The sequence below is a fragment of the Micropterus salmoides genome, unplaced genomic scaffold (assembly GCF_014851395.1).
Source record: "Micropterus salmoides isolate LMB-PRFRI ecotype aquatic unplaced genomic scaffold, ASM1485139v1 Ms_hic_scaffold_6, whole genome shotgun sequence".
Lineage (NCBI taxonomy): Eukaryota > Metazoa > Chordata > Actinopteri > Centrarchiformes > Centrarchidae > Micropterus > Micropterus salmoides.
Window position 1 is genome coordinate 37,307,221 of NW_024044348.1, and position 11,984 is coordinate 37,319,204.

General features: G+C 40.7%; 1 pseudogene; it reads left to right on the forward strand.

The window, feature by feature from the left end:
• Positions 1-260: 260 nt before the first annotated feature.
• Positions 261-8,846, forward strand: LOC119889822 (annotated as a pseudogene).
• Positions 8,847-11,984: the final 3,138 nt, after the last annotated feature.

Below are 11,984 nucleotides of genomic sequence, written 5' to 3' on the forward strand. Positions count from 1 at the left end.
GATTTTCGTGGATCTCCAAATAAAAATCACATGAACCCGCTGCGCTTAAATGATCATCTTGTCCCGCCTGTCTGTTATATACTTTCTGATATCTTTAAGAAACAGGAAGTAGGGTTATCGTCATAACAAAGAGAAGCAATGATAAGTCAGTCAGTGGAAGGTTTTTGTTTAACGTTACCTCCATGGGGTTGCGTTAAATACGGAATTGTTTCGTAACTGGAACCTTAAAGACGTGAATTTATAAGGGAAGGCACTTTACTTTTGCCCCTCCCCCCGGAAGTTAGCAACCCTAACGTTACTGCCTATCCCACCCACTGCATAGTTCAAAGTTCATATGTTTTGGGAAGAGGCGAATGTGTACACTGAAAACTACGCTTCCGGGACAGGACCAGAACTGAAGGTAAGACTGAAAGGATTTTTTTCATTTAAAAAAAGTTAATTATCGACGATAGGCTCGTGACCGCTGCCTTCTATCTCTTGCCTCAACTTAAGACGGAAGACGGATCACTTGGCGCTTGAAGTCACACTTTGTTCGCTATTAAAATAGATATGAAACTTTGTGGAATTGTGTTGAATTTAAATCAAACCATCGTTGATTAAACCTACTGTCATTATGTCTCTTATTTGAAAAAACACTATAGACATAAAATAGTTTATTAGACCAGTGCTCGACCCCCAAGTTCACTAACGAACCTGTCCCACCAAACTCCATTCAGAAACCGGGCAATTTAAAATATAATAATAAACGTGGCTGTTGCCGAGCATTTATAACGCGAATAATTTGACGTGATATATTTTACGAATTGACTGCAGCCACGTTGATATTCGGCGTACATGCCGGGTATAAGCATTACATCATTTTAATACAAGTAAAAGTGAAACCAAATTCCAGTTCCTTTGTGAAGCAATGAGAATTAAAGCTGCAAGCAGCGTTGGGCGGGCTCTCGCACTTGTAAGCGCGTCCGCGTGTGAGCCGGCCGAGTTGCACATTCTGGAGCTCTGCCGGTGCAGCTGTGAATTTCCTACGCGGTTCCGACGCCACATGAAGGTGTTGTATGTCACTTCCTGTGTCCCCTATGTGGAGCTACATAGCACTTGCCGCTATGAATAGAAATCGGTATTGGTGTGTAGATGTCTGCGGGGTGGGAGAGTTATCAAGCACGTAAAGTTTGTTTCAGATGTGAGCATGTACACTGAACAAGTATGTACCCAAACAATAAAATAAACCTTTTATATTTCCCTGCCTTGTTGTTTATGTGTACATACAGAGGAAGAATGTGAGAACAGCACACATTTCATCGTTACTGTGTGTTAGAGCATGGGAGAACAGTGGATACTTTTAATACAGCCCACACCCCTAATACTGTGTAACTATAACAAGTAGAGAACAGAAGAAAAAGATGTTCTTTCTTTACAACTGTCTGCATAGCTCATTCATATTGTGTAATGAATGAAAATAAATAGGCCTACTAGGCTCCTCTCTACTTTGACATTTAAGATTAGCTTGTTTGATCCACCTTCATACACATGTGACATTACTGTACAACTTGAGAAAGGTGAGTTGTTTTCTGCTCCAGCCTGCCTAAAAGAAAAGCGTTTTTGGGATTAAATGGACTTTATTAGCTGCTGCAGTGCAGGATGAACTCAGAATAGACCCATTTCTCACCTTATTATTCTAAATCATGCAACGAAGAAGAAGAAATGCATAATAAATCCTGGGACAAAATCTGTCCACAAATACTGTACAGCATGTAGTCTGATGAACAAGACTTGTGTTATAGCTGACTTGGGCAGTGAAATGTTTAATTTTTTTAATTCATGTGGTCATAGTTGTCCACAACTCAAATCAGAATATAAGAAGAAATGTTTTATACCACCTCAAGAAGGCTTCCTATCAGAAAGGTAGGAAGGTATTTCAAATGTACAACTGCAGTACTTAAATCTAAGTAAAGTCATTTCCCTGACATTACTGTGTTACGCATGTAACAGGTTTTATACTTCCTGTGAGTATAATCCAATCAATCTTATTTTCATACTGTATATCCGTTGTGTAATTTGATAAATTGTGTTGTATGTCGTGCTCTCATCTCAGAGAAGACTCTGACTGCAACATGCATCTTTGTAAATAGAGAAACAGACAGAAAAAGTCTCTAACTCTGCCTGTCAGCTCGCTCTGCTCCGTTAAAACTGAATTTACCATACAGAATTGAATACGAGTGCACTCCAGATTTAGCTGCAGCCAGCTGACCGTGTGCTTCTCCCTATACCGCAGTTCTGTGTCCATGCATGCAGCAAACTGAAAGCACTGTCTGTCGGAGTGTCTACGTGAAAAGAGAAGGAAGACATTGCTGGTAGTATTGTCTTCAGAGTTGTTAAACACCTCAGCGCACTGAAGGAAGTCATCTGACTGTGTGAGGGGCAAGATCGTTGATGTCTGCAGGCAGAGTAGGCCTAGAGCTCTCCTGTCTGACTGGTCCACCAATAGCAGAGAAGATGACCTCTTGAGACACAGCACCTCCTCATTTGCATAATGAGGCAGAAATGCATACAGAAATTTAAAAAGGACAGGAAGAAATAAAAGAGAAAGAAAATAAATAAGGTAAATAAATACAAAGGAAGAATAAAACAGACAAAAATATTAAAACACACAAATAAATACATTAAAAAAATTAGTAATAAATAAAGTTGAAGATTATAACGGAGAATAAATAAATAAGGTAATTATAACAAAGGTGAATAAGTAAAGGCACTAATTAAAATATATACATTTATGTCTCCTTGTATAATTTAATTAATACCTACATTTATTTATTTACTTAATTTTTTTGTGTATTTAATTGGATGCTTATTTATTTATTGAGCATTTATTTATTTCTGTATTTATTTCTGACTGTGTCAGGATCGGTCCTCCATAGCGGGGTGGGAGAGTTATCAAGCACGTAAAGTTTGGTTCAGATGTGAGCATACACACTGAAGTTACAACAACTTCCTGTGTCATGGCGAAGACTTGATCTCTGACGCCACGCCACGGACACACCCATTGACGAAAACTCGCAAATAGCACAACTTTTCATCTTCAATGCCTTTAGAAGGCACAGCACAAATTTGAAGTCGGTCGGACTAAATCCCTAGGAGGAGTTCGTTAAAGTACGAAGTGTGTAAATCATCCAAAATTTGACGTAAAATTCAAAATGGCCTACTTCCTGTTGATTTTAGGGCATCGCTCCAAGAGGCTTTTTTGTGCGTCTGGACAAGATTAGTTTAGTTTGGTGCAGATGTGAGCATGTACACTGAAGATACGACAACTTCCGTGTCATGGCGAAGAGTTGATCTTTGACACCACGCCACGGACACGCCCATTGACGAAAACTCGCAAATAGCACAACTTTTCATCTTCAATGCCTTTAGAAGGCACAGCAGAAATTTGAGGTCGGTCGGACTAAATCCCTAGGAGGAGTTCGTTAAAGTACGAAGTGTGTAAATCATCCAAAATTTGACGTAAAATTCAAAATGGCCGACTTCCTGTTGGGTTTAGGCTATGGCTCCAAGAGACTTTTTTGTGCGTCTGGACAAGATACACGTACCACAGAAAATTCGTGCACGTAGGTGAAACGTGCGGCGGGGGCTGCTTCGTTAAAGGTCACTTTCTGTTGTAGGCAATGGGTTCTTGAGGCTTTTTTGTGCGTCTTGATATGATACATGTCCCCAGAAAATTTCGTACATGTAGGTTGAACGTGAACGAGGGGCTAATTTTTTCCAATTTTCTAGGTGGCGCTAGCGAGTCATTTTGCCACGCCCATGTGCGAAACTTGTAGAATACGAAATTTTTCACCGGTTCTGACATGTTTGCAAATTTTGGTGAGTTTTCGAGTATGTTTAGGCCATGTCATTTGGGCCTACTTTGCAGGAAAAAAAAAAAAAATCCGAGCAAATTCAATAGGGACCTCGCACGGTCGTGCTCGGGCCCTAATAATCCGAGCAAATTCAATAGGGACCTCACACAGTCGTGCTCGGGCCCTAAAAATATATAATCCGAGCAAATTCAATAGGGACCTCGCACGGTCGTGCTCGGGCCCTAATAATCTTAGCAAATTCAATAGGGACCTCACACGGTCGTGCTCGGGCCCTAAAAAATAATCCGAGCAAATTCAATAGGGACCTCGCACAGTCGTGCTCGGGCCCTAATAAATATTAATGAGCCTGTTCCAGAAGCAGCCATGCACGCCCAAGCCATGACATTACCTCCACCAGGCTTCTCAGATGAGCTTGTATGCTTCGGATCATAAGCAGTTCCTTTCTTTCTCCACACTTTGGCCTTTCCATCACTTTGCTAGAGATTAATCTTGGTCTCAGTCCATCAGATTGTGTTGCAGAACTTTTGCGGCTCATCTCTGTACTTCTTTGCAAATTTCAATCTGGCCTTCTGATTCTTGCTGCTGATGAGTGGTTTGCATCTTGTGGTGTGGCCTCTATATTTCTGCTCTCTGAGTCTTCTTCCAACAGTGGATTGTGATACCTTCACCCTGCACTGTGGAGGTCGTCGGTGATGTCACTTACTGATGTTTTGGGGCTTTTCTTCACAGCTCTCACGATATTTCTGTCATCAACTACTCTTGTTTTACTTGGCCGACCTGTTGAACGTCTGTTGCTCAGTACACCAGTAGTTTCTTTCTTTGTTTTGCTTGCTATGCCCAATGTTTGTCCAATGGCTCTGGTCGATTTTCCTTCTTTTCTCAGCTTGACAGTGGCTTGCTTTTCTCCCATAGACAGCTCTCTGGTCTTCATGTTGGTTTATAATCTTTAACAGGAAATGCACTCTTTATAGGTTTGAACCAAGGATGAAAACTTAGACTAGTCATGCAGAGCTGTTTAATGTTTGGACAATCAACCTAAAAGGCAACACCTGGGCAACAAGAAACATCTGTCAGCCACATGTTCCAATAGTTTTGCTCACTGGAAAAATGGGTGGGTTCAAACAAAGGGTGGTATGTCCTGAGTTGTTTAACACATCTAGATGTGAACACATGGTGTGTGTGTGTGTGTGTGTGTGTGTGTGTGTGTGTGTGTGTGTGTGTATATATATGTATGTATGTGTGTCTAAAATATATATATATATATATATATATATGACCTAACTATAAAAAATAGCTTAGCTTAGATGTAACTAAGCTACTTTTACCATGTTGCTGTAGCTTAGCTTGCTACATTTCACTGGGGGCTAGCTTCTCTGTAGTGAAGCTTTATTTAATGTAGAGTAGCTAGTAGCTTAGCTCACTACATTTTCCAAGTAGCTTGCCCAACACTGGTCTGTCTACACATGTGTTTCGGTTTAACGAGTGGCCCTTTTAACTGGTGACTTTCAGCAGACATTAAAAAGCTGGACATTAAAAAAATCTATGTTTTGCAGACAAATGCAGAGAAATAAGCTTCATCCACTGCTCAGCCCAGAACACGCAGACGTCAAACTGTTAAGTTCATTTTATTCAGGACAGGTCAGTCAATATTTTTTCAGATAGCATACAACATTTGACACCATCAAGGGTAACAAAAGCATACCACACAAAGGGAAACAATATGTAATGTTTTTTTTTCATTTAGGCCTACCCTTCACTGTCTTTTGCAAACAGGCCTAATTTAATAATTTTAGGAGCAAGGCCTCTTGGCTTTAGGGGTTCACTTTTTTTGAGAGCACAAGGGCCAAATGCCAGGGCAGCAATGTCATCAAATGATTTTTATTGAAACTATGAATTTATCTTAAGGGTTATGGATGATTTCATTTTTATTAAACTGTTGCTTATTCGTTAATGCTGGTCAACAATCATAACCACTAATCTGGGATCCTGGAAATCAGTCACAGTTGGGGCGTTCCAAGAACGCCCTGGTAACTTACAAATGAAAATTTAATGTCTAGGCTATCTTGAGTGTGGTTCATCATTCTTCTTTGAGAGACTACATCAGGTTAAGTTTGGAGGTTTGTTAGATGCTGTCTCCTAACCCCGCCGCATCTGTAAATACTCAGCTGAGAAAACTCTGCTGCAGCTTCAACCTCGAAACAAGGCTTAAAGATGTGTCTTTGTTATTGTTTTAGGTAACCACAGCAGTGTTGATTGTCCTCATGCCGGTGTCGGAACGCAGGGATGGCTCCAAGAATGGATGATGTCGTGCGTCTGTGCTGTGAAATATCAGCTCACGATCAGATCAAGGTCGCGGTGAAAAACTCCACCAAAGGAGCCCTGGTGGCAGGAGGAACAGCCTTTCTAGGCGGGCTGCTCGGTGGACCTCCGGGTATTGCTGTTGGTAAGACAACAACTGATCCTGACCTCTGTAGCCCACACTGACTGGGGCCTTTGGGATTGTGAGATTTGTAGGATCTCATACCTTGGAGGAAAATTCAAAACTTCAACTAGGCTGTCATTCATAGATGAGACATTTTTGGAGATGGAATAACACAAAAGGAGTTATTTAAAGCATGACCGATGCTTTGTTACAATACTTACCCACCACCTCTTCCTCCTTATTCACTGCTAGATTATTTATTGGCTTTGATCTGCTGTTTGCTGTTTTATATCATGTCAAATTCAAAATCTTTGGGAGTTTTACCTTTGGTCGTACACGACTATCAGTTTGGAGATGTTACCACGGGATCTGTGAACTTGTGTTTTTTAATCACTGTGTGACTGAGAATACCAGACATAGCCTCACTTCTAAAAAGACAAATATTAAAATTGGGGGCAGAACAACAAACTTTATGCACAACATTGACACAGCTAGCAGGCACAGTTGAACATTAGCATTTATTTGAAGTCATGTTTCTGGGCAGCAGACAGATCTTTGAAGTCCAATATTCACTCTCCTTTTAGCTGCTTTTGTCTCCTCTAACTCCTGAGAAAATATCTGTCTCTTAAGCTTCTGAATGATGTGTTCACCAGGTAAACGCTAACTCTGTTAATCAGAGGTTTTCCACTGAAAAGAGCTGATTGCTGCCGGTGAGAGTGAACCAAACATTAGAGTCGTGGGCTGTAAAATCCAAAACATTGAGCTAAAAGACACAATGAAGCTCTGCAGAGCTGAGGAGAACATGGATAATGTTTGTCTTTGTTTTCTCTCTGGGTTCATCACTGCAGGCGACACCTCACATTACATGTAGTCATTTGATCCATTAATATAAAAATGTTGAAAATATTGATCATGGCATCTTCAACTTCTGATATGTAAAATCATGTCATGAAGCTGTTCTGTGCCCCAGCTGCAGGAAGGCAAAGAAAAACGACTTCAAAAAAACAGCTGTAGTATTGCATATTACCAGGTGAATTATTCCAGTCCAGGCCAGAAGGAAGTATTGGGCCCTCTTTCCCCTCCTCCTCGCTGACAGGTGAAACAGCGTGTGCTGGGTTTCAGCAGGATGCCTTTTAAGATCATTGAATTAAAAGATTTAAAATGTCCCTGAGTAAAAGTTACTGTAATCCTTCCTGCCCCAGGGTGCTTCAACAGCTGGCTGGCCCCATCTTTCCTAACAGATCCTGACACTGGCCCCTTTGGGGTGGTGAGAACGAAGAACATCAAATAAGAATTTAGAGAGTATTTAATTGCAGCCAAGTTGAAGGATAAGGCTTGTGTCTTTTTTTTCCTCGTCAACAAATCCCATCAATAGATCAACAATGTTTTAGTTTGTTTCTGAATACTTTCTGACCTAACCGGCCTTTAAACATTACTTAGAATACATTTGTTGGGGAGGATTTGCACTGGTAGATGACTTTTTGTCATGGCCTTCGAGCCTGGTCCTGACATCATTAATAACAGTTCCTCGTAAAACAACCTGTTACTGGCTGAGATAACATGTATTAGATTGTACTCTGCATGGAATAATGGAATTATACATGACTTTTCTTTGTTTTGATGTCAGCTCTCTAAACATCATCGGCCATACTACATGTTAGTAGGATCAAATTATTGTTGGTTTGGGTCTTTTTCATGGGATGAAAAATATCACTCATCACCAGACTTATCCTTTATCCTTGAATTGTTTTCAGTTGTCGTTGCTTCAGATTTACTTCATACTAGTACATGCTTATATTCAATTTATACTCACACAGTAACTCTACCCCTCCACCCTCTCTGTGTCTGTATCAGGTGGAGCAGTAGGTGGTCTGTTGGGCAGCTGGATGACCAGCGGTCAGTTCAGGCCTCTGCCTCAGATCCTGATGGAGTTGCCCCCCTACCGAGCAAGAGAAGCTCTATAATGACATTGTGGCCGTCTTAGGCAACCTAAACTGGACGGACGCGGCCCAGCTCGTATCCCTCGTGATGGGCAACGCCACTCTCCAGCAGCAGGTCACTGCTGCATTGCTGAACTACATCACAAAGGAACTCAGAGCAGAGGTGCGTTATAAAGACTGAGTTAGGGTTACACATGGGCTTTTCAGGGTGGTCAGGCCAGCCAAACACAGCCAGAGTCCTTTAGAACATATTTGTTTACCTTATTGGAAAAAACTGTCAATAATGGATGTTAAACTTTCTGTGTGACTGTGCCAAATTGAGCAACACACCTTTACTATCTTCTCAGTGTTTATCCTAAAAATCAGTGTATAGTCGAATCAATAAAACCTAACACAAATCATTGCAGAGTAACCATAGAAACCTCACTCAGTACTGAACTCAAATAATGTTTTGTACAACAGACTGACATCAACATCAACTTTCCTCTGCTTTCATAAACTGTGTAAAATATCCTGCTTGGAGAGTCAATTTCTCTGGATTGGAATAAAATCTCTTTATCCATCCTCTCTCAGGGTGTTTTTAATATACCTCTGCTTATGAATTACAAATAAAACAAATGTTTGAAGCTATTCTGCTTGTGACTGATTATTTGCTTATTAAAAGTTGTCAGGATTGTAAGGAGACATTTTTAAAAATACACATCTGTAAGAGAATTGCAGCAACAATTCAACTTCTCACAAGTGCTTAGTATATGAGAAATTATATTTATGTAACAAATGAATCGAAGATCAGAAGTCCACCTACTAACTTTTATTGAAATATACTGTAGTCTTTCTATGAAAATTATAATAGTCTATAATTATAAGATTGTAAATAAAAATTTTGACTATGAAAATGTGACTCTTCAATGTAAGAAAAAAGGCTGCATGTGTGCTTTCCAATAAGGTTCTCAGCCTAAAATATAAAGCAGTTCCTAGGTAGAAAAGGGGGTGCAGCATCAAAACAATCAGTGCCTGCTGAGCTTTACATTTTGTAACTGCCAGCAGGTTCCACTTACATTTTATTCCCCATTTGTTTTGCAACCATGTGCATGGTAAGACATTTTTCTCACTTTAATCACACTCAGAAGGAAACTTTAGCTTGGCTCATCAAAGGATTTATTCACTATAGTGTGTACAAAAGATATTCTTTTGTGATTACGTCCACCCAAGTTGGAAATCACTGCAACCAATTCAATTTGTTATAGTGTACTGAGCACCGGGTCCATACTCTTAATTAGGGCCCGAGCACGACCGTGTGAGGTCCCTATTGAATTTGCTCGGATTTTTTTTTTTTTTTTTTTTTTTTTTTTTTTTTCTTTTTCTGCAAAGTAGGCCCAAATGACATGGCCTAAACATTCTCGAAAACTCACCAAAATTTGCAAACATGTCAGAACCGGTGAAAAATTTCGTATTCTACAAGTTTCGCACATGGGCGTTGCAAAATGACTCGCTAGCGCCACCTAGAAAATTGGAAAAAATTAGCCCCTCGTTCACGTTCAACCTACATGTACGAAATTTTCTGGGGACATGTATCATATCAAGACGCACAAAAAAGCCTCAAGAACCCATAGCCTAAAGTCAACAGGAAGTCGGCCATTTTGAATTTTACGGCCATTTTTGGATGATTTACACACTTCGTACTTTAACGAACTCCTCCTAGGGATTTAGTCAGATCGACGTCAAATTTCTGCTGCGCCTTCTAAAGGCATTGACGATGAAAAGTTGTGCTATTTGCGCGTTTTCGTCAATGGGCGTGTCCGTGGCGTCGATGATTCGCTATGAAACAGGAAGTTGTTGTAACTTCAGTGTACATGCTCACATCTGGACCAAAGTGTACATGTAGGATGAGAGTCCCGCCCTGAACACATGTACATGCCGACATTCACCCACAGTCATAGCGCCACCTGCTGGCAATAGAAAGTGACCTTTAACGAAGCAGCCCCCGCCGCATGTTTCACCTACGTGCACGAATTTTCTGTGGTACGTGTATCTTGTCCAGACGCACAAAAAAGTCTCTTGGAGCCATAGCCTAAACCCAACAGGAAGTCGGCCATTTTGAATTTTACGTCAAATTTGGATGATTTACACACTTCGTACTTTAACGAACTCCTCCTAGGGATTTAGTCCGACCGACCTCAAATTTCTGCTGTGCCTTCTAAAGGCATTGAAGATGAAAAGTGTGCTATTTGCAAGTTTTCGTCAATGGGCGTGTCCGTGGCGTGGCGTCAAAGATCAACTCTTCGCCATGACACTGAAGTTGTCGTAGCTTCAGTGTACATGCTCACATCTGGACCAAACTGTACATGTAGGATGAGAGTCCGCCCTGAACACATGTACATGCTGATATTCACCCACAGTCATAGCGCCACCTGCTGGCAACAGGAAGTGACTTTAATGAAGCAGCCCCCGCCGCACGTTTCACCTACGTGCACGAATTTTCTGTGGTACGTGTATCTTGTCCAGACGCACAAAAAAGCCTCTTGGAGCCATAGCCTAAACCCAACAGGAAGTCGGCCATTTTGAATTTTACGTCAAATTTTGGATGATTTACACACTTCGTACTTTAACGAACTCCTCCTAGGGATTTAGTCCGACCGACCGAAAATTTCTGCTGTGCCTTCAAAAGGCATTGAAGATGAAAAGTTGTGCTATTTGCAAGTTTTCGTCAATGGGCGTGTCCGTGGCGTGGCGTCAAAGATCAACTCTTCGCCATGACACGGAAGTTGTCGTAACTTCAGTGTACATGCTCACATCTGCACCAAACTGTACATGTAGGATGAGAGTCCCGCCCTGAACACATGTACATGCTGACATTCACCCACAGTCATAGCGCCACCTGCTGGCAACAGGAAGTGACTTTTAACGAAGCAGCCCCGCCGCACGTTTCACCTACGTGCACGAATTTTCTGTGGTACGTGTATCTTGTCCAGACGCACAAAAAAGCCCTGGAGCGATGCCCTAAAATCAACAGGAAGTCGGCCATTTTGAATTTTACGTCAAATTTTGGATGATTTACACACTTCGTACTTTAACGAACTCCTCCTAGGGATTTAGTCCGACCGACTTCAAATTTCTGCTGTGCCTTCTAAAAGCATTCAAGATGAAAAGTTGTGCTATTTGCGAGTTTTCGTCAATGGGTGTGTCCGTGGCGTGGCGTCAGAGATCAAGTCTTCGCCATGACACAGGAAGTTGTTGTAACTTCAGTGTACATGCTCACATCTTAACCAAACTTTACGTGCTTGATAACTCTCCCACCCCGTTATGGAGGACCGATCCTGACACAGCCAGAAATAAATACAGAAATAAATAAATGCTCAATAAATAAATAAGCATCCAATTAAATACACAAAAAATAAAGCAAATAAATAAATGTAGGTAGTAATTAAATTATACAAGGAGACATAAATGTTTATATTTTAATTAGTGTCTTTACTTATTCACCTTTGTTATAATTACCTTATTTGTTTATTCAACTTTATTTATTACTAATTTTTTTAATGTATTTATTTATGTGTGTTTTAATATTTTTGTCTGTTTTATTCTTCCTTTGTTTATTTACCTTATTTATTTTCACCCATGGTATTTATTTCTGCCTGTCTTTTTTAAATTTTGTATGCATTTCTGCCTCATTATGCAAATGAGGAGGGGCTGTGTCTCAAGGGGTCATCTTCTCTGCTATTGGTGGACCAGTCAGACAGGAGAGCTCCTACTCTGCCTGCAGACATC